Below are 22,211 nucleotides of genomic sequence, written 5' to 3' on the forward strand. Positions count from 1 at the left end.
CCATACACTGGGTGTAGTAGGCTATAACAACTTAAGTATTTTATGTGTAAAATTTTTAAGTAAAGTAAAAATGTAATTTTAATACTAAATCAGATTTTATAATAAATGTTCATATACAATTTTCTATGTGTAATTAAACTGCGATGTAAAAAAGCTTTTTGTGTAGTGGTGGCCACTAGCGGTATGAACCGTCAGCAGCGATAAGGTATAGCTAAGAGCGCTCCAGACCAACCTTACGTGCGTATGACTTACAGAAGGTATACTTAACTAAGAAGGTTTCGGAAACCACGTATTAACGATAAGGTACTTCTTAAGGTACAACTTAAGAACGACGTAGCGTTAAGGTAGTTTCGGAGAACGCACCCCAGGACTTTAAGAGAGCCTCTTCTGTGTGAATGCAGCCACACTGGACAAGTTCTCTGTCATGTCTGTCATTTTATTTGATTTTATTTATTTTAATTTTAGCTACTGTTGATCAAAAAATTTCCACACTAGACAACTAGTTCAAGTCATGTCAAGTTAGTGTGATCATAAAATACATTTAACAGATGAACTCACATCTCGATTGGACTGGTTAACTAAATAATGTTGTGTTAAACAGGGTTGCCGGCTCTGTGTATCAAAAGTAGTGCAATAGCCAATTACAAATAGTACAAAAGTATCCCAATGACCATATCCCAACTATCAAACTAAAAACAGCTAATTCTATACCTACAAAGCATGTTATGGTCACTGTTATGATTAAATAAAAACTACGTATTTATATTGATAATAAGCACAGCTTAGAGGCTCTCTATCAGTGGCCCTCCTTCACAAAACATCTAGCTCAGTTTTAATAAAAAATATTTCAATATAATCATTTCAGACAAATATGATTTATTCTAAATGTCAAACCTTTGACCCACAGGAAGAGTTTAAAAGTAGCCCAATTCTGCTGGTAAAATGTGGACTTGGCAACCCTTGTCCAAATTTGAAGAGATGTTCCAGGGTTATGGAAATTGTCAATCATCTTTAATATTTAATTTACTGATATTCAGCCACTGCCATTATGGTTATTAATTGTGATTGTGCGAAAAGAAAATCTCTTTGACTTCAGTTATTGATGTGTTTTTGTTAAGCTGGTAGTAAATATGGTTGAAATATTGTTGAAATAGGGGTCTCCCTTCCCTCGATCCAGGACATCTATCAGCCACGCTATGTATGCAGAGCCTCCGCCATTGTGAAAGATTCACCTCACCCCTCCCATCATCTGTTTGACCCTCTGCCATCAGGCAGAAGACTACGCAGCATCAGGACCCGCACGGCAAGGTTCTGCAGCAGCTTTCCCCCCGGGCTGTCAGAATCCTGAATAAGCTGATAACACCCAGAAGACCCAACTGTCTTCCCATCCCATGTCTACAGAAAAAAAGAAAAAAATAATAATAAAAATACACTCCAATATGGACATTTGCATACATTTGCACTCTGCACTTTTACTTAGCTGTGCACTATAGACACTCTTGCACAACTGCACTATGGTCAGTTTACATTCACGTACATCCGCACTCAACTCACCCAATGTGCATTAAAGACATTCTGTGCAAATGCACATATTCTAATATATTATCTGCTCTGAGCCATCTCAATTGTGTACAAGCACTTTATTTTTACACTTCTAACATTTCTTACATTGCTACAATTTCACATTTCTACCTCATTCAACACTTCTGCCTAGTTTTATTTATTGTGTTCATCATATTTATTGCTTGTTATGTTTAATGTGCTCTTATGTCTAATTCCTCTTATCATGAGGAATGTGTATACTTATTTTGTCAGTGTCTTTGCACCTTGGTCTGACAGAAATGACGTTTTGTTCTTCTATACAGTATATTGTGTATGTGGAAAAATGACAATAAAGTTGAGTTGAGTTGAGTTGAGAGTTAAACTATTAACACTCTTCAGTCTCATCCTCATTTGCTCACCATTAAATGCAGCATTTTTCTTTTGATCCTATCTTTTACAAAGTTCCAACCTTCTCTGAATGATAACAGCTGAAGGTTATACTTCCCTCATTTAATTTTCTACTGTTAAACAACAATTACAGATTCTGTAACACTGAACTTATGACCAGGCTTCCATTGTGGATTCATGCTGATAACTCACAAATTGACGGCCTACAACTTGTTCTGTAGCATGCATTTAATTTAATGGAAAAGATTTAATTTTAGATTGAAAGTTCGGTTGAATTTAGTCTCCAAAAAGGACTTTTGTGCCAAGTCCCTCGTGTGAGGGCAAATGCGGCAAAAGGGGATTGTGCATGGGAGTTAGTTACTTAAAGATCAAGACCTTTGCAGGCCCAGAGGTCCCACAGGGATTTCTGTTCTTTTGGACAGGTTGCTAACTCCTAGTGCAGATTTGTTCCATTATACAGAGAGAACATTGTGTACTCAATAGTGTTATTCCATGGAGATTGCAGACAGCCAATGGGTGGCCTACATGTTCCTGGACGGCAGTGAATGAGAGTGAGTCTGCTGTGGGCACAGAAAGCCAATTCACCCCAGTGGAGTTTAAATGCCTCATCACACTCTTTAATTACACTTTGTGCCATTAGTCTGTTATTCTATCAAAGAATTAGCCTCTAAGAGAAACACTCAGCACTGTGTAAACACTGAATGATAATGAAGAAAAGCTTTTAATGATGTTGGTCGTTGCCTCTGCAGTTTTAACGTCCACATTTCATGGTGCATTCTTTGTGACTAAGACACTGCACGTCATTGAAGTCATGTACTTTTATAAATACGTTTTAATAGTAGCTTGTTGGTTTTAACCCGTTCAGGCCCGGTTGGAATCACCTGTTTGTTTGTCTCTAACTTGTGTGAGTTTCAAATAGGATTCTTTCCATTTTCTGAAAATGGATTGTTGTTTAGGGTTGAAAACAAGAAGTTGACTGGAGGTGACAGGAAAGTTGTAGTTCCCTTTCAGTCGGTCACTCTCCACTCCACGTCGGTGACCGACGAATATGGGATACCGCTTCGATAGCGGCGGTTGTTCCTGTGTCGAGTGTATTGCACAATTCAGGCTGCACTTCCCCTGTCGTGTTGCAAGCGGCCAATTCCCCTGTGCGGCTCAGCACTAAAAGAGCATTTCCTAAAGAGCAAATTTCTCTAAAAGAGCTTCAGGGGTGCGTCTTTGTAAAGACGACGGATCGTCCTTATAAGGATGCCGTTTCACCTGTGCATTTCTGGTTGCAGTCGTTACCTGGCAACGGGTGATGGTCACGATCGCTGCCTCACGTGTCTGGGCGTCGAGCACGCTGAGGTGGCTTTCGTGGATGAGTCATGTTCTCACTGCGGGAATATGACCATCTCGGAGCTGCGAACCAGGCTAGCACCTCTGATACCGCCCGCTCCACCGACGGGTGGATGCAATTGTGTCCTAAGTCCGCCGCCTCCTGGCGTGGAGACCCGGTGCTCCCTTCCCGGGCCTGTAGGCACTCATCTGGTCTGACCGGCAGTGCCTATGTGGCTTGGGGTGGAAGCTGCTTCCACCTTACACGCAATGGCGTTACTGCAGGTGCACCAGGCTAAGGCACTAAAGGACCTGCACGAGGGTGGTCACGATCCAGCGCTTCTGGAAGAACTCCGAAACCACCACTGAACTTGCGCTTCGAGCGACGAAGGTCACCGCGAGTTCGCTGGGTCGTGCGATTTCCACATTAGTGGTCCAGGAGCGCCATCTCTGGCTGGGTCTGGCAGACATGAGTGACACCGACAAGGTCCGGTTTCTCAATGCCCCTGTGTCCCAGATGGGCCTCTTCGGCGATGTATTCGAGAACTTGGCCCAGCAAGTCTCGGCTGCCCAGAAGCAGACTGAGGCGATCTGACACATCCTGCCCCGGCGGGCAGCTGCTCAAAATGTTGACACAGAAACGCATTTTCAGGTGCGTCCGTCCCCAAGATTGGTTTGCAGTGATAGACCTTAAGGACGTGTACTTTCATGTGTCCATCCTTCTGCGCCACAGACCTTTTCTGCGGTTTGCGTTCGAAGGACTGGCATATCAGTACAAGGTCCTGCCCTTCGGGCTGTCCCGGTCTCCCGTGTCTTCACGAAAGTCACGGAGGCAGCTCTCGTTCCTCTCAGAGAGCAGGGTGTTCGCATTCTCAACTACTTAGACGATTGGCTGATACTAGCACAGTCTCAAGATCAGTTGTGCGAGCACAGGGATGTGGTGCTCCGGCACCTGAGCCTGTTGGGCCTTCAGGTCAGCTAGGAAAAGAACAAACTCTCGCCGTGGCAGAGGATCTCTTTTCTCGGTATGGAGTTGGATTCGGTCGAACAGACAGCACGCCTCACAGAGGAACGTGCGCGGTCAGTGCTAGCCTGCTTGAATATGTTCGGCGGTCCCACTGAAACTCTTTCAGAGGCTCCTGGGGCATATGGCGGCCGCGACGGCACTTACACCGCTCAGCCTATTATATATGAGACCGCTCCAGCACTGGCTTTATGGCCGAGTCTCGAGGTGGGCGTGGAAGCGTGGCACTCACCAGGTCCAAGTTACACCGGCCTGTAGCCAAACCCTCACTCCGTGGTCAGATCTTGCATTAATCTGGGCAGGGGTGCCCCTAGAGCAGATCTCCAGGCATGCTGTGGTTTACACAGATGCCTCCACCACCGGCTGGGGGCCACGTACAACGGGCATGCAGTCCCAGGGGTTTGGATGGGCCTGCAGCTGCAGTGGCACATCAATTGCCTAGAGTTGTTAGCAGCACACCTTGCCTTGAATCGTCTCAAAGGTCTCTTACGAGGCAAGCATGTGCTGGTCCGAATGGACAACACTGCGACTGTCGCGTACATCAACCGACAAGGTGGTCTGCACTCTCGTCGCATGTCGCAACTCGCCCGCCACTTCCTCCTTTGGAGTCAGAAGGTTCTGAGGTCACTTCATGCCGTTCACATTCCAGGCCTGCTCAGTCGTACAGCTGACGAGCTGTCTCAAGTAATGCTCCCGGGAGAATGGCGACTCCATCCCCTGACGGTCCAGCTGATTTGGAGGCGGTTCAGAGCTGCTCAGGTAGACCTGTTTGCTTCTCCAGAGACCTCTCACTGCCAGTTGTTCTACTCCCTGACCGAGGGAACTCTCGGCACGGATGTACTGGCACACAGCTGGCCGCGGGACCTACGCAAGTATGCGTTTCCCCCAGTGAGCCTTCTCGCACAGACACTGTGCAAAGTCCAAGAGGACGAGGAGCAAGTCTTGATAGTCTTGCCCGCGTCCAGACCTTTGGAACCTCCATGTCTGGTCCCTGGACGGGACGCGGAGGTTCTAGGTGACCTACCCCAAGAGGTAGCAAACACCATCACTTCGGCAAGAGCAACGTCTAGAAGAAGACCCCCGAAGACCCCCGAAGATGCCCGATTGCGTTCGTGCTGTCCTTTCTGCAGCAAGGGCTGGAGTGAAGGCTGTCTCCCTCCACCCTCAAAGTCCAGGTTGCTGCTATTGCTGCGTACCATGACCCCGTGAATGGGAAGTCTTTGGGTAAGCATGACCTCATCGTCAGGTTCCTTAGAGGGGCCAGGAGGTTAAATCCATCCCGGCCCCCCTGTATACACTCTTGGGACCTGTCACTACAGCAGGACCCATTCGAGCCTTTGCATTCAGTTGAGCTAAAGTTTCTTTCATTGAAATCTCTGCTCCTGCATGCACTGGCCTCCATCAAGAGGGTAGGGAACCTGCTTGCATTTTCGGTCGACGATTCGTGCCTAGAGTTCGGGCCGGCTGACTCCCAGGTAATCCTGAGGCCCCGGCCTGGCTACGTGCCCAAGGTTCCCACTACACCCTTCAAAGACCAAGTGGTGAACCTGCAAGCACTGCCCCTGGAGGAGGCAGACCCAGCACTGGCTTTGCTTTGTCCCGTCCGAGCATTAAGGTGCTACGTAGACCGGACACAAAGCTTCAGGACCTCAGACCAGCTCTTTGTCTGTTACGGAGGCCGGCAGAAGGGGAGTGCCGTCTCTAAGCAGAGGATGGCCCACTAGATTGTGGATGCCATAACCCTGGCTTATCAGGCTTAGGATGTGCCCTGCCCGTTCAGTTTGCGAGCTCACTCAATTAGAAGTGTTGCATCCTCCTGGGCGCTGGCTAGTGGCGCCTCGCTGACAGATATTTGTAGAGCTGCGGGCTGGGCGACCCCTAACACGTTCGCTAGGTTCTATAGCCTTCGTGTAGAGCCGGTATCCTCCTGTGTTCTCACCTCAAACGGGTAGTGGCACTGAGAGGCCCCGGTTAGTGTCGGCTTGCTTAAACTGCTCCAGAGTGTCCTTACTGTAGACCCGGTTCGCAGCGTCCCGGTTCCAAGCGGACCGGGTACGTTTTCCCAGTGTTATCCAATCTCACCCAGTGAGGTAGTGCTTTGACAACGGTGAGTGGAGCTACTTGTTCTGAGCCCCGGCCTACACCTAATAGGGGCGCAGGCGGCTCGCACAGGGCACTGGAAGGGGCAGCACCCATGGCGCTTTGATAGGGATCCCATATTCGTTGGTCACCGACGTGGCGTCGAGAGTGACCGACTGAAAGGGAACGTCTCGGTGACGTATGGTAACCCTCGTTCCCTGAAGGAGGGAATGGAGACGCCACGTCCCGTCGCCATGGTTGCTGTACCGCCGCTGAGCTGCCGGGTCCCCGGCTCGGCTCCTCAGCGAAAAACTGGAATGCATTGCACCTGCTGCCTTCTTATACTCACTCAGTGATCAGCGGCAGCTGGATGCAATAATTGCATGCCAATGTGCATTGGCTCGTTTAGTTTACACTCGAAGTAGATTGGTCTATCGAAGCGATATCCCATATTCGTCGGTCACCGACGTGGCGTCTCCGTTCCCTCCTTCAGGGAATGAGGGTTACCATACGTAACCGAGACGTTTCTCTCTACATTGTATTAACACTTTATAATAACTGCACACTATGAATCACTAGTTAAGCATTGGTAAATAGTCCGTTCATCCTTTATAAAGCATTGTCCCAACATTAATAGGCATTAATAAGCAGTTTATAAATACAGCTATAAATGTTTTGTTCTTGATGTATAGCATTTAAACAACAACAGCATGTAGTGCTCAATACATATTTTACTATGCATTTTTATTATAATTTTTTTTAGCAATTTTGAAAGCAATTGTGCTGCTTAATATTTTTATGCAAACGTGATATATTTATATCAGGATTCTTTGATGAATACACTTCTTTCTAAACAACAACTACAAAATCTTTCTGACCCCAAACACTTGAACGGTTGTGTACAAATGTGATCCTGGACCACAAAACCAGTTATAAGGGTCAATTTTGTGTCATTGGGATTTTTTCAACATCTGAAGCTGAAAAAATGAGATTTACACTGATGTATGGTTTGCTAGGATAGGACAATATTTGGCAGAGATACAACTATCTGAAAATCTGGAATCATGATATTGACAAAATCGCCTTTAAAGTTGTCCAAATTAAATTTTTATTAATGCATATGAAAAAAAAAAGGTTTTGATATATTTACGGTAGGAAATGTACAAAATATCTTCATGGAACATAATCTTTGCTTAAAGCTGCAGTTCTTTGGTTAAAAATGATCCGAAAACAATATTTGAGCAAGTACATAACCAGCCAGTGTTCTAATCTATTGCCTTACTTTAGCCTGATTCACAACGGTTATTTTATTATAATGTTACAAATTTGAATGGTATGGGTACAGTAGGTTTTTTGTGGGAAAGTCGAGCATGTTGCTGCGTCATTACATCACATCACATCTGTAAACATAAATAAGTTGTTCGAATTCGAAGGGAGCATAATTTGCTTTTTGATGTAAAATATTTTCTTAATATGAAATTCGAAAGGTATGACAATTAGAGATTGAAATCTACACGCTAATATACACACTATAGGCAATGCTGATGTTGTTAATATTAATAATTTGAGAATAAAGCATAACAATAATACTAATTTGCACGGTTTGATGCGATATGAGCTAATCACCATTGGTAGCACAATTTATTGTAATCTTATTTGGGTCATTTATTCCAAGACGTAGGCTAGAATCTGTGATTGCGAAGTACAGTAAATATCCACGCTAGTGCGGTGACTGACTGCTACACATACCCCTCAAAACATTAGATTTACTCGTGTTGGAGCCATGCCGGTGCACAACCCACACCAGGAAGATGATTCCACAAACAGCTGCAATCGCATGTTTTCAAACAGAGATGGCGACAAAGAGGTAAAACTGATGGACTGCAGCTTTAAAATCCTAATGATTTTTGGCATAAAAGAAAAATAGTTAATTTTGACACATACACTGTTAAAAATTGCTACAAATACACCTGTGCTACTTAAGACTGGTTTTGTGGTTCAGGGTCACAAATAAATGACATCTCCCTTTTTTGGGTTCCTGGGGGGATATATCGAAATGTCTTTGCTGAAGAAGGGCATCGGTTGTTCAGTGCAACCAATTGAACCTTGAGTTAAATTTGACCTTGTGTGATTTTTTTCTTGTGCAGCTCAGGTCATTATCATTGTGCTTGGATTAGAGGGGTTTCAGTGTAAGTCTCTAGTGCATAAAAAGTGACACCATTATGCTCTCAATGACTCGCTGTAGAAAAACGGTGAGTCCTCAAGGCCCAATTAACTGAAATTCAGAGGAAAAGACCGATTTGAATGATTATGACTTATTTCAGGTTTCCAAAGGCAGAGCTTCCTTATAATTCCCTCTTGCATAACTTAGATGTGCACTGCTGTAAATTAAATTCCCCCAGGCATGTAATCTAAACTGTTGAAAGGTTTTTGTTTTCATGTAGGAACAGGGAAGTGAAATTAATCTATTGGAAATACATAGGCATACTCAATGTTGAATAATTGTTTGGACTTGTGCGTGTCTTTCCTTTGATTGTCCGAGCAGAATAACAATTAGACGTTGTTCTTTCCACTATGAAACTGCAGAGCAATGAGCAAGGCAACAGGCTTGAGGTGTTTCTGCAGAGAATCTGGCATTTCATATATTAATCTCTTAACATTGCCATATCCTCATGAGACCAGAGAACAGCATCTAAGCGGTTCAATGTCATGTTTCACACTTAGCGACCTCAATTTGCAATTAAAATAGCGTCCTTGAGCTTCTCTAAAATAATGTAATTGAACTAGTCATTGTTGCAATTCTATAGAGAAACTCTGTGGGAATATTTTGATGCTCACAGGTCAACAGCAGAACATTACAACCAAGAGGTCAAGAATACTTTTATGCTGTGATGCAAGTTATTTGAATTTAGTTTTTTTTTTTGGATTTCATTCAGTCTTACATGCATGTTGTGTAACAAATCAGACATTTGAGTGGCTCAGTTATTGATTTAATTTATATTATCATTTTCAGAAACCTTGCTTCCCCTACTTATACACTAATAGTGTTTTTGCTTTGATCTGTTTGAATTCTCAGCCTGTAGCTGTCATACTAACAGCTTATATCAGGGCTGTAGCTGTAATTTTTAACTAGAAAAGTTTGTCAATGGCTTGTTTAAAGAAAAATTAGAAGTATTGAGTTTATGGTCTACCAGTCTTAGTTCAGCCTTAGCGAGTAAGCAAATACATAAGTAAATTTCTTTTGAAAGGAAGAAAGAAATTCATATTTTCTGCAAAAGTTGATAAAAACTGACTGTTTATGTTTAAAACAAATGCTGTTCTTTTGAGTTTTCAAGGTCCTGAAAAAAAAAACCAATCACCATTTCCAAAATTAAGTAGCACAGTTGTTTCCAACACCATAATAACAAAAGTTTCTTGAGCACTAAATATGCACATTAGTATGATTTCTGAAGAATCATGGAAGACTACAAAATAACAGCTTTGCCATCACATGAAAATCACATGAAATTATCTTTTAAAATATTTTCAAAATTACTATTTTTACTATATTTTTTTATCAAATAAATGCAGCCTTGGTGAGCATAGGACTCTCAAAAATATAAAAAAACGACCCCAAGCTTTTGACAGACAAAAATATAGTTTCTTTTCTTTTCTTTTCTTTTCTTTTCTTTTCTTTTCTTTTCTTTTCTTTTCTTTTCTTTTCTTTTCTTTTCTTTTCTTAATGCAATTGAAATCAAATTTTAGTGCAGCTTCCTATGGCACATTTCAAATTCCAATTCATGAACTGAACCAGGCATTTTATGCATGTGTTTCTAGTCATGTGTTCTTGTTTTCCTGAAGGAACTGACTTCCCAAAAACATTTCATGCTGAGGCTACCGCAAACAACATGCTGCAAGACAGACCAGCACATAGCACAACTGTGAGAAATGTAATGAAGCCCTGTGGTCCATTTGTCCTTGTGAGCCTGACGTCAATCAAGTGTAAACATGTTGTGTGTTTTACCTGCGGTTGTCTCTGTGGCCCTCCTTCATGTCCAGACGTCGCGTGTATGTGTGTGTGCAGTGCCAGTGGTAATTGGAATGCAGCATGTGACTCTGGGCTACAGAGAGAGCTGTCTGATGAGCCCATTTGTCTCAGAGCGCCATAGCAGCTCCGCTCCTCCCCCTGCCACTAATTGCAGTGTCCGGCTGTGTGCATTATCTGCAAATGGAGAGCTGGGACGCCACACTTCACTTTCTCTATCGCATTGATCCTGTAGTAAGAGACAGCTTCTTTCACACTGACTGTTTGATGAATCTCATGTTGTGCTTGTATGGTATATTCAGACAAAAGAAGAAGATCAAGAGACGCAAGACAATACTATATTACCTTTTTTAATGAAGGCATTAAATTTGAGACTGCTTGCACTCATATTGATGTCATGATCTTAGATGGTATAAAAATGACACCATATTGGTGACTGATATTGAAATGTAAAGAGGTAGTCCTGCCCAGGAGAGTGTGAAATACTTGGGGAGCGCTATCTGTTAGCATTCCCATTCATCTCTGGCAGTTTGCAAACTGCATGCTGCCATCTTCGCTAATGGGCAGTCAGTTCAGGAGGCCAGTCATCTGAGCCATAAATGTCATCGCCAAGGGTTCAGGGTTAGGCTGCTTAGCATTGACCTGTTAACCCATGCTGGTGGATAACATTATTAATGATGTCAAGAACATAGACAATGCCAGATCCATCACTATCAAACCCTTCTGAGATGTGAAAAACAGCAGAAGGGTAATAACAGAAGTCAGTTTTAATATTTAAGAAGTATTTATTAATATTTATTGGGGTGTATTATTTTATTATAATTTGTATGTTTATGTTTTCTAAATTCAAAGCTAGTTTTAAGCAATTGTCAGTAGAGGCAGATGCAATTGCAGTCAGGTGTTTTGTGTATATATATATATATATATATATATATATATATATATATATTGTGTATATATATAAAAATCCCAGAAATCCCTTCTATTTATTAATGAGAAATGGCATATAATGTTTTCTGAAGAATCATGTGACACTGAAGCTAGTTATTCATTATTACTGAAAATTCATCTTGAAACTGTTATGGCATCATTGTTCATTTTTTATGTTTTTATGTTTATTTTTCAAACCTAGCAACCTCAATTTGCAAATTCAAGATCGTCGTTCTTGAGATTCAACAATGTCCATGATTTTTGTAAGATTTCTTTCTATTGCATTCTAAGTTCAACAGCGGTTTATTTTTTTATAAATAATTTTGACTGTTATTATTTTTTAAAGAATAGGATGGTTCTTTTTTATTTCATGTTGTCCTAGAATACACCATGAACCGTCACAGTTAGTGACTCATTTTTTAAAAACAAAATGTTATGGTTTCTAGACAAAACATCACAATGAAATGACATTAAGCCAATTATTAAGTACACTAAGGATAGGTGTGGATTATTTTTATAACATGCATAATGTCAACACCGTTTCCATAGCTAATAAATTTCAAACACATTATTCTAAGTAGAACAAGATTCTTTTGTCTGCTACTTTTTTTTAAACTGCCATAAACATGTCACACAAATGGTTTTGCTTTACACCAATGAACAATAATAACAGAATATCTATTAATTACAAAAATGATCAAAAAACATCTTAACACAAGTTCATGCAAAACATTGCTCATTTCAATAAATCTTTACTCTGTCCAGCTTCTCTATGCCTCTCATCTGCCAACATGAGTTATGAACATGGGCAATTTATTATTTGAAACTTGGAAATTTGATTTGATTTCAGCAGGTAATGTTAGCTGGGTGAACTATAATGAATCATAGTTTGGAATAATTCCTAATAATCTATTTTATTGTTCTAAGTCCATTACAAATCTCTTTTGTTTGTGTATGTGTGCGATTTTAATTTATACAACACACACATAATTGAAATTACTTTAGCCCTGAAGAGCAACATGGTAGAATGTTATTTCTCTAAGGCCAGACTATATCAGGGACCCGATCTTAATATCTTAAAATTGATTTCTCCTTCACCATGCTCTGAGGAACATACATTTATTGGATGCTGAAATAATGCTATATGCAGTGCCACATGTTTTAAAGCAGTGGATTTGTATAAAACACCAGAGACCCTCTAATAAAATATAGCAAAAATGAGCATCTATTACTGCTGTATTTGTCAATTAATGAGGAAAATGCATTCCTATTTCATCTTCCTTTTCTCTTTTGTAAAAGTTTGTTTATATTTCTTTATATCCTGCCAAAAGTATTTTTTCAGTTGCAAGCATCTGGGAAAAGTGAGTCAACTCTTGATAATAAAAAAGTAAATAAATAAACCACAACAGAAAGAAATTAAGCCATTTTTGTTTGCAAAATAAATTTATGATGATAAGAAGTGATTTACATGTTAAGAAAACATGCATTTTGACCTTTTATGATGCGGGAACTGTGACAGCTTGAGTGTGTTTACCTGCACAAGATTGTGCTTAAACACTCTCAGAAAAAAGGTACAAAAGTTGTCACTGGGGCGGTACATTTTCAAAAGGCACACCTTTGTACCTAAAAAGTCCATATTGGTACCTTAAAGGTACATATTAGAACCTAAAGTGTACATATTAGTACATAAAAGCAACAGAAGTGTACTTTTTTGAAAAGGTACCACCCCAGTGACAGCTTTGGTACCTTTTTTCTGTTAGTGAACCTGACAATGCATAAAGTAATTTTATATATTAAAGGGATAGATTACATAAAATGACTGTTTGGTTCCCTTTCAGTCAGTTACTCTCAACGTCACATCAGTAATGACCAACTTTAGGATCTTGCTTAGAGAGACCAATCCACTTAGAGTGTAAACTAAATGAGCCAATCCACATTGTCATGTAATGACTGCATCCAGCTGCTGCTGATCGCAGCACGAGTATAGGTGCTGCGATCCCTAATCCCTCACCACTCTCGGTTCCTCAAGGTCCTTGTGTTCCAGACCAGAGATGCAGTAAAGAACGTGGCATAGCAGTTCTCGGCTGCACAGGAGCAGATTAAGGCAATCCAACATATCCAGCTGCCTCTACCACTGGCCGCAGTTTTCTCTAGGTCCCAAAAGGGCATGGAGAGTTGCGGACAGGCCACTCATCCTCCTCTCTTGCCAGCAACAGTACTTTCATGTATTGATCCTTCCACACCACAGACCATTGCTGCGGTTTGTGTTCGAAGGACGAGCATATCAATACAAAGTCCTGCCCTTCGGGCTGTACCTATCGCACCCTGTCTTTATGAAAGTTGTGGAGGCAGCACTTGTTCCCCTGAGAGAGCAGGGTGTTCACTTTTTCAACTACCTTTATGACTGGCTCATACTAGCTCAGTCTCAGAATCAGTTGTGCGAACACAGGGACTTGGGAAAAGAGCAAGCTCTCCTCGACGGAGAGGGTCTCTTTTCTTGGTATGGAGTTGGATTCGGTTGAACAAACAGCACTCCTCATGCAGTAACATGCTCAGTCAGTGTTGTACTGCTTTTATCCATTCAAGAGCAGGACGGCGCCTCCACTGAAACAGTTTCAGAGGCTCCTGGGGCATATGGCATATGAGACCACTTCAACATTGGCTCCATGGCCGAGTCCCGAGGTGGTCGTAGCAACGCAGCCCTCACCGGGTCCATGTAACATCGGGCTGCCACCAAACCTTCACCCCGTGGTCAGACCTTGAATTCCTCTATGACAGGATTGCCCCTGGAACAGGTATACGGGCATGCTGTGGTTTACACGGATGCCACTACCACCAGATGGGGGGCCACATATAATGGGCATTCAGTGTCTGGAGTTTGGACAAGCTCACAACTGCACTGGCATGTCCACTGCCTAGAGTTGTTAGTAGTACACCTTACCATGACCATCTCAGAAGGCACGTATTAAGGAGGCATGTGCTAGTTCGAATGGACAACACTGCAACCCTTGCATAGATCAACTGACAAGGTGGTCTACGCTTCTGAAATATGTCGCAACTCACCTGCCACCTCCTCCTTTGGAGTCAGATGCACCTGAGGTCGCTTCATGCCATTCACATTCTGGGTCTGCTCAACCATGTACCCGAGCTGTCACGAGTTGAGCTCCCCAGGAAGTGGAGACTTCATCTCCAGTTCGGTCCAGCTGATTTGGAGACATTTCGGAGCCACTCAGGTAGACCTGTTTGTCTCTCCAGAGACCTCTCACTGCCTGTGGTTTAATCCCTGACCAAGGGGAGACTAAGCATGGATGCACTGGCACACAGCTGGCTGTAGGGCCTGCGCAAGTATGCTTTTCCACAGTGAGCCTTCTCGCACAGACACAGTGAAAGATCAGAAAGGATGAGGAGCAGATCATGTTTGTGGCATCCTACTCGTTCACTCAGACATGGTTCCTGGAACTAATGCTCCTTGTGACAGCCCCTCCCTTACAGATTCCTTTGAGGAAGGATCTACTGACTCAGAGATGGGGCACCCTTTGGCACCCACATCCAGTCCTCTGGAAACTTCACGTCTGGTCCCTGGATGGGACGCAGTAACCTAAGTAACCTACCCCAGGAGGGGACAACCTGAGTATGCATTGCACCTGCTGTCTAGTTATACTCGCACTGCGATCAGCGCCAGCTGGATGCAATCATCGCAAGCCAATGTGCATTGTTTCATTTAGTTTACACTCTTAGTGGACTGGTCTCTCTAAGCGAGATCCCAAAGTTGGTCATTACTGACATGACGTCTCCATTCCCTCATTCAGGGAATGAGGGTTACATACGTAACCAAGACGTTATTTACTTACTCTCATCTGTATGACTTATTTTCTTCTGAGGAACAGAAACAGAAAATGTTGCCCACAAAATGGTCCATTCTTGTTTAGACCCTATTGTTCTTCAAAATATCATCTTTCATGTCTTTCATGTGACTGTAAACTCTTTTAAAAGGCTGTATGTCCGTCCATTCCCAGGTGCATGTGCCTTGCAAAACTATAATCAGTCCTTTCACTGAGTTTATATCAAACCCATTTCTTTCTATTTTGATGGAGTGAATGAAAATGAAAAGGGCTTCCAACACATCCCAGTGGAAAAGCTTGGCTCAGACCTGAAATTTCACAGCAAGTCACTTAAAGTTCAGTGACTCTGATGCTATTCAAAAAGATGCATTTAAATGCCGATAGCATATCCTGATCAGACATCTTTTCAACCATTTTAAAGCAACAGACAGACTCAAATTCTCTGACTGCAGAGCAGATGCTTTTAAATCATTTTAAGGCCTCTGTTTCCATCCAGTGATTGTCTTCAATGACTGGTGCAGCAACACTGTTGGGTTAAAAGGTCAAAAAGCCTGAATCTAGGACAGTTGCCTTCTTGAAATAAGAGAGAATATAGTTCTTCTATGTGAATTACCCCTTATCGTCCTCCCTGTCTGTCCCCAGGCTCTTTGGACGGAGCTTTAAAAGCTGAAAATCCATTCAGATAGAGGATGTACAAGTTTGTTAACCCAGGGAAGTGACCCCTATTTCAGTGACTAAATGTTTGTGTTGCTGGATCATCCAGAGATTGTTTCCATGCCCCAGCAAAACTTTGCTACCGCAGTCATAGCAGATTTTTCTTTACTTTGCAGGAGAGAGTATGACTGCGTCTTATGGCTAATTCCTTTTCTGCTGCCCTTGGCCTTTTTTCCCCTCAAAAAACATAAGCAAATATAATTTATTTCCTTATTTAAATAAACCCCTTTCATTATTAAAAAAATTATGGTTGTGATCATTTTACATTTTTGGCATCAGTTTATGAATCAATCATCAGATGTTCACATACCACTATTCTGTTTTATGAATCAGAGTGCAGAGCGTGTGCATTAATATGATCATTAGTCTAATTAAAAGAAACTTTTTTTATGATGCCAAGGTCATAAAGACCAAAAGCAGAAATATTTTCTTCCAGCAAAATAGTACAGCACAAATACTTGCACAAAGTGCTCTCTGATAGAGCCTTGAACCAAATTCCCTTGATTTTTACTTTCAGTGTTAGCACCGTGAAATACATATTCTTTTGTAAATCTTCTGACTTTTTAAATGTGGAGGCTGCATGAAAAAGTATTTTGGATTAAGTGTTACCTTTAGAGTCTTAGGCATTTAGAATTTGTGCTTGCATTAATAAATGATATTGATGATGTAAGAGTTACTTCATAAAGAAATGGGGCTAAACCGGGGCTATTAAAAATTCTGACAGTTGCTTCAACAAATTCTCGATGCTTCAACAAATTCAAACTGACCCTCTGATGTCACATGGACTACTTTGATGATGTTTTTCTTACCTTTCTGGGCATGGACAGTATACTGTACACACAGTTTCAATGGAGGGACTGAGAGCTCTCGGACTAAATCTAAAATATCTTAAACTGTGTTCCGAAGATGAACGGAGGTCTCACAGGTTTGGAATGACATGAGGGTGGGTAATTTATGACATAATTTTGATTTTTGGGTGAACTAACCGTTTAAAAGAAAAATGTTTGAAATGATGTAGTTGTATTAGTCTACAAAAAGCTCTTTCATTTTACATGCTCCATGTTGACATCATTTGACATCCTAAATATTACTTGCTTTATTTCAGTAAGCTCTAATTTTGGACATTTATCCAATAAATGAATCATGGCTGACCATATTTTGATCTTGCACCAAACTGCATCCACTCCAGCAAGAAATAGATAATTACCATTAATAGATAACTGTTCAAGGTCTTCGTTTAAAAGCAAAGTAAGGCTTTATCGGATTTTTATGTATGCCAAGACTCTGGGGTCTAAAAAACACATAAAGCCTACTCAATCAATCAAAAGTGGATTATCAAAGTGTATTTATTGTTAATTTGATTTTTCCTGTTTCTCCACAGCTTTTATATAATATGCCACTGGATTCAGCCTCAAAAACAAAAATCTCAATGACAGTGATACCGTAATCTTGACCTTTGGATTCTTTTATGATGGAGAAGATCGATCCGAGTGGGGATTTGAGAGCTTTCCACTGCCTTGTCACGTGAGTCACAGCAGAAATCATTGTAGTCATTGTGTAATATTTTTTTTTTTTGGCTCCTTTCATGAGTTCATTCTTTATGCCAGTCATGCCAGGCAGCAACATCATGCTTTAGTGAGGCCACTGTGCTGCTTTATGGGCTGAAGATGATAGATTGGACTCAGTGTTTGTTTATAATAGAACAGGGCACTGACTGGGCTCTTGGCCATTGCGTTCTACAAGCATTGGGTCTATTTTAAGCATTGTGTTTGTGTACAAATATTTGATATACATCATAAGAGTGGATTCACATGCATTACAAATCTTCCAAATGTTCTAACACCTCACAGGGACCTTTGTGCAAAGAATTGCAGGTGAGAAAATGCTCTAAGATTTCATCATCCTGGCAAAACCGCACATGCATTTACAATTTTTTTGATTGCCATCCTGTTTCTCTCACTCTCTGTTCCACTGAAACACTTAACAGAAGTTTTGTCACTAAACACAAAATGCCTGGCATTTTTCATAAGCTAAGAGAGGTTGACAGTCCTAACATTAGTGATTGACAGCCAAAAATACAGCATGAAACATGCTCTTCTGTCATACGTATGTCAGCGACATGACGGACAACTTGTCGACTGCAGTTTCGTTCATACGGTGCACATCAAGTAAACTGTCTCGCAGAATTGGGCTGTGTTATAGATATCAAATTTGTAATTATATATATATATATATATATATATATATATATATATATATATATATATATATATATATATATATATATAATTCAGTTCAGTTTAAAAATCAATTCAATTAAAAATTATCTAATTAATCACGATGTTTCGATTAATTTAATTAATTGCAAAATAAATTTGACTGTGAAAATACCCACAGAAGATTATTTAAAGCTATGTTTATGTCAAATGAGAAAGTATCAAGTAGACATTACAAATTGTAGCTTAAGAAATAAATATTTTACTTGATTCAACATAAAATGTATTATACATAAACTTTTAGGCTGCAATGGCCTAACATAAACTATGGAGCATAAAAGAAAATCATTTGAGAAACACTAACCTCTATATTTGGTTCATATAATGAAAGTCTTCAAAATACCTTCTTATGTTTTTAAATACCTTTATGTTCCACAAAAGAAAGGTTTGAAATGAAATGAGGGTGAGTAAATGATGACAGAATTTAAATGTTTTGGATGAACTATCCCTTTAATGTTTTTATTATTGTAACAAGGTCCACCTTTAAATAAACATCAACACAACCCAGGTTCCTTTCAATAAATCCCCAAAATGTATTGATGGTTTTACAGAGCTTTTTTTATTTTTTATTTTATTTCACAGGACACCTTACAAATGAGTTAACCAAGCAAGAGTTGAGGATCAAACCATACTAAAGAAAGCCACACAAAAAAAACATTAAATAAATTAACAAAAATAAACCTTGTGATTCAATTCATCAAAAGTAAATTACATGCAAAAAAAAACAAAAACAAAAAAACAATAGCTCAACTCTGCTTAAACACAAAGCATATAGTGTCCTTGTAAAGTATATCTATATATATATATATATATATATATATATATATATATATATATAAACAACGGAGGAAACAAACAAAATAAAAATAAGCAAAGAAAACTAGTCCGCCAAAAGGGTCATTACCATTTCTTTCATCTCAGTTACCGATTCAAGTACCCTTAAACTCAAAACCAAACATTCAAACCAAAAAAAAAACAAAAAACAAACTCAAACACAGCAAGAGCAACAAATGTGCTCCACAGAACTAAAACACGCACATTAAAATACCTTTATTTATATAAATACAAACACCACCTATTAAAACATTTTAGTGCTTCAAACAAACTCCTTCCCATGCCAAAGATCCAAAAGATGGCATATGCGAACCCCTCGCCTATGAAACAATAGGCTTCATAGAGGTGAAATACATGCATTAAAACTTTATCATTCTTCCTAAAACACACCATATATTAAAACTATTTAAAATATTTCAAACATACTCATACCAATCTCCTAGATCAAAGAAAGTCCATGTGCGAACCTCCCGCAAACAAACAGTAAAAGTGTCGGTCTATTTCAGCACGCCAGTAACAAACGCATCTACCGTTCTCGTACCTACTGCCGATCTTTATAAATAGCTAACCACAGCCCTTAATTCATGACTTTACTCCCTAGATATCACCTGCCACATTATTATTATTTATTTATTTATTTTTATGAAATGATAGGCTACTCTAAATAAGGAACTAAATCTGCCAGCAGGTGGCGGTAAATGTCTTTGAATCATTCGATTCGTTCAAACGGCTGATTCATTCAGGAATTAAGTAAATGGCTGTCTTTATGAATGGGTCTTTGGATCACTGGTTCACACCATTCGTTCAAAACACAGATTCATTGAAACTCAACACTGATGTGCTGTGCAACACTGACTCTCTCCAGACGCGGAGAAACTCTGCCTTTGTTCATAACCACTCCTATATCCCTAGCTGGCCCACTTTGACCTAAGGTTTTCGACGGGCCAAAAACCCGGGCCGTTGGTCCCGAGGAAGCACGATCATGCCCCGGAAGTGACAGTGGAAATGCAACTGGCAAAATAATTTGTATTTTTATATTTTCTATTTCATTTTAATTTTTCTAAAAGTTTTAGTAATTTGGTAGTGTTTTGTAAAGTTTTTTTTTTTAATGTGTCAGTGTAGCTTTATAAATGTCAGGTTTTTAGATTTGTTTAGTACTCAAAGTTTAGCTAAAGTTTAGCTAAATGAAAAACAAACACTTCTTAAGCACTCCTAACTCTATAAAATGAACAAAAGTCATCAGTTAATGCAGATTTCCAGAAACAAATTAATCCTCGACTGCTTAAGAGATGATTCATCTTCCATCTTGGAGCATTTAATCTGGGCTGAGTCTCTGAATCTCTGAATCTCTGGTGTTTTCATGTGCATACAGGTGCTGTCTGCAAGCATATCTGATATGGATGCAACAGACAATACGTATAATGTCAAATTTTACGCTGGCTTAATAACAGTGTTTGATCCACGATTAGTAGCATCATCCCTCTTTATGTGTTACTTGGTATTTAACACCCAGCGAATCAGTGAAAACGAAAAAGCTACACACAAATGTGCATAGCGAAGAGCTTGGAAGCAAATGGGCATATTTTATCTCATCCTCTGATTATGTCACATAGATTTACTGATGCTCTGAATGGGGACAGAAAATGAGGACAGGGTTACGCTGTTGATATACAGGTCTGATTTTTTTCAAAATGTCCGATTGACTCATCAGTCAGATGGTTTTCTCAGAAGCAGTAAATCACACGTTCTTATCGTATGCATGTTCATATTAATATTATCCCCGCTATGTGATTCTCTACTGCCACCTCACAGAGCACAAGAATTATACACCTCTTAAATGACTACAGTTAGTCATTTTTATTTTTTGTGTTGCCGGTGTCTTTTACAGTCAAAGAGCAGAACACCTTCTTACAAGTCTACAGTAACAAACAGTAAATATCTCCAGGATATAAATGATTTTGCTGTTTGTCAAGTGTGTGTGCTTTATTCTGTCACTGATTCATGAGTACTGAGACAAAACATGCCACTGAACTTTTAAAAAATGTCACCATTAAGAGGTTTACACATATGTTTGGCTACAACCTCCTGCCTCTTCATGTGTTTTTCCTTCATCCTGTCACTCGTTATGAGTTAACTCTCACAGATAATAAAATAATGTATCAAATATGAGTAATGACAAATCTGGAATTTCAAATTTCTTTTAATTAATGAACTAACACAGCCAGATGGTTTTTAAACTGGTTTGCCTGTTTTTGGTTGCTATTCATAAAACTTGAATAAAATGAAAAAAAAATGTATCTACACTTTCTCTGCAGTGTTTGATGGAGCTAATTGTGATCATGTCACAGAAACAATTACTACAATTTAATGTTTCATAGTGATAATGTACTAATTGTGATTTTAAAAATGAGAAAATGAAATGGCACATTTGGTACATTCTAGACATCATCTATAATTTCAAAGTGAAAAAAAAAACAAGAAAAAAACCCAGACACATTTTGTAATGTCGATAGTTTCAATAGTTTGTAAGGGCAGGTGAAATTGTGGGAGTGTTTTGTCTCACGTCTCAGGAATCAGTCCTCGGTTCCCACATCTTACAGTGTAATCAGCAGATGCAGGTGTCATGCGCCATAATAGAAAATTCATTTAAAATAGGTCTACTGGAGCTCATTTTATGAATCATTAATAATGAATTGGAGCAATCTATCCTAATGATGACAGCCCCTGCTTCCGTCTGCCTTTAGGAGAATTTGTTTCAGTGGACCCGTCACTTTCCTTTACATTCATGGCCATAGGGCTTCCTGTGGATATTGTTAACTCGCAGGGTTTCAGGGATTTACTCGTAGCACGTCGTGTACCTGCAGCTGTCATCTCTTTCTGCACTAGATTTCTCAGCAAGTACCTAGTTTCTTTTTGCACTCTATAAAGTTAGCAAACGGTCAAACACTGGTATGCATAACTGCACAAACATTACCTTTTCTTTATAGTGATATGTACTGGAGAGGCAGTTGGGTTTGAGTATACAAATACAAACTCGGAAGTGAATTTACTCTATTTTGGTGCAGCAATAAGAAGATATAAGGCATAAGGCTAAGTGTTAAATTTTTGTGTGCATTTTCTATGGTAGCACTTTATTTCTAAAGTCCACATTAGACATTCTACCAAATAAGTAACGTATAATGTTTTACTCAGACATTATTATTAATAGTTATTTAGTTGTC

The sequence above is a fragment of the Carassius carassius genome, chromosome 29 (assembly GCF_963082965.1).
Source record: "Carassius carassius chromosome 29, fCarCar2.1, whole genome shotgun sequence".
Classification (NCBI taxonomy): domain Eukaryota; kingdom Metazoa; phylum Chordata; class Actinopteri; order Cypriniformes; family Cyprinidae; genus Carassius; species Carassius carassius.